Raw genomic sequence first — 2,102 nt, 5'->3', positions numbered from 1 at the left:
AGAGAGTGCACTGGCACCACTGGGGATGCAGTGCAGTGAGTCCAGAGAGTGCAATGGCACCACAGGGGATGCAGTGCAGTGAGTCCAGAGAGTGCACTGTCACCACAGGGGATGCAGTTCAGTGAGTCCAGAGAGTACACTGGTACCTCAGGGGATGCACTGCAGTGAGTCCAGAGAGTGCACTGGCACCACTGGGGATGCACTACAGTGAGTCGAAAGAGTGCACTGGCACCACTGGGGATGCAGTGCAGTGACTACAGAGAGTGCAGAGGCACCACTGTTGATGCAGTGCTGTGACTCCAGAGAGTGCACTGGCACCACTGGGGATGCAGTGCAGTGAGTCCTGAGAGTGCAAAGGCACCACTGGTGATGCACTGCAGTGAGTCCAGAGAGTGCACTGGCACCACTGGGGATGCAGTGCAGTGAGTCCAGAGAGTGCACTGGCACCACTGGGGATGCACTGCAGTGAGTCCTGAGAGTGCACTGGCACCACTGGGGATGCAGTGCAGTGACTCCAGAGAGTGCAGAGGCACCACTGTTGATGCAGTGCAGTGAGTGCAGAGAGTGCACTGGCACCAGTGCGGAAGCACTGCAGTGAGTCCAGAGAGTGCACTGGCACCACTGGGGATGCACTGCAGTGAGTCCAGAGAGTGCACTGGCACAACTGGGGATGCAGTGCAGTGAGTCCAGAGAGTGCAGTGGCACCACTGGGGATGCAGTGCAGTGAGTCCAGAGAGTGCACTAGCACCAATGGGATGCAGTGCAGTGAGTCCAGAGAGTGCACTGGCACCACTGGGGATGCACTGCAGTGACTCCAGAGAGTGCACTGGCACCACTGGGGATGCAGTGCAGTGAGTCCAGAGATTGCACTGGCACCACTGAGGATGCAGTGCAGTGAGTCCAGAGAGTGCACTGGCAACACTGGGGATGCACTGCAGTGAGTCCAGAGAGTGCTCTCGCACCACTGGGGATGCACTGCAGTGAGTCCAGAGAGTGCACTGGCCCCACAGGGGATGTAGTGCAGTGAGTCCACAGAGGGCACTAACACCACTGGGGATGCAGCGCAGTGACTCCAGAGAGTGCACTGGCACCACTGGGGATGCAGTGCAGTGAGTCCAGAGAGTACACTGCCACCACTGGTGATGCAGTGCAGTGAGTCCAGAGAGTGCACTGTCAGCACTGGGGATGCAGTGCAGTGAGTCCAGAGAGTGCACTGGCACCACTGGGGATGCACTGCAGTGAGTCCAGAGAGTGCACTGGCACCACTGGGGATGCAGTGCAGTGACTCTAGAGAGTGCACTGGCACCAATGGGGATGCAGTGCAGTGAGTCCAGAGAGTGCACTGGCACCACTGGGGATGCAGTGCAGTGACTCCAGAGAGTGCAGAGGCACCACTGTTGAGGCAGTGCAGTGAGTCCAGAGAGTGCAGTGGCACCACTGGGGATGCAGTGCAGTGAGTCCAGAGAGTGCACTGGCACCACTGGGGATGCACTGCAGTGAGTCCAGAGAGTGCAGTGGCACCACTGGGGATGCAGTGCACTGAGTCCAGAGAGTACACTGGGACCACTGGGGATGCAGTGCAGTGAGTCCAGAGAGTGCACTGTCAGCACTGGGGATGCAGTGCAGTGAGTCCAGAGAGTGCACTGGCACCACTGGGGATGGACTGCAGTGACTCCAGAGACTGCACTGGCACCAATACGGATGCACTGCAGTGAGTCCAGAGAATACACTGACACCACTGGGGATGCAGTGCAGTGACTCGAAAGAGTGCACTGGCACCACTGGGGATGCACTGCAGTGAGTCCAGAGAGTGCCCTGGCACCAATGGTGATGCAGTGCAGTGATCCAGAGAGTGCACTGGAACCACTGGGGATGCAGTGCAGTGAGTCCAGAGAGTGCACTGGCACCACTGGGGTTGCAGTGCAGTGAGTCCAGAGAGTGCACTGGCACCACTGGGTATGCAGTGCAGTTAGTCCATAGAGTGCACTGGCTCCACTGGGGATGCAGTGCAGTGACTCAAGAGAGTGCACAGGCACCACTGGGGATGCAGTGCAGTGAGTCCAGAGAGTGCAATGGCACCACAGGGGATGCACTGCAGTGAT

Source organism: Anser anser, assembly GCF_964211835.1.
Source record: "Anser anser genome assembly, contig: HAP1_SCAFFOLD_32, whole genome shotgun sequence".
Lineage (NCBI taxonomy): Eukaryota > Metazoa > Chordata > Aves > Anseriformes > Anatidae > Anser > Anser anser.
The sequence above is the reverse complement of the archived record's forward strand: the minus strand, read 5'-3'. Positions refer to the sequence as shown.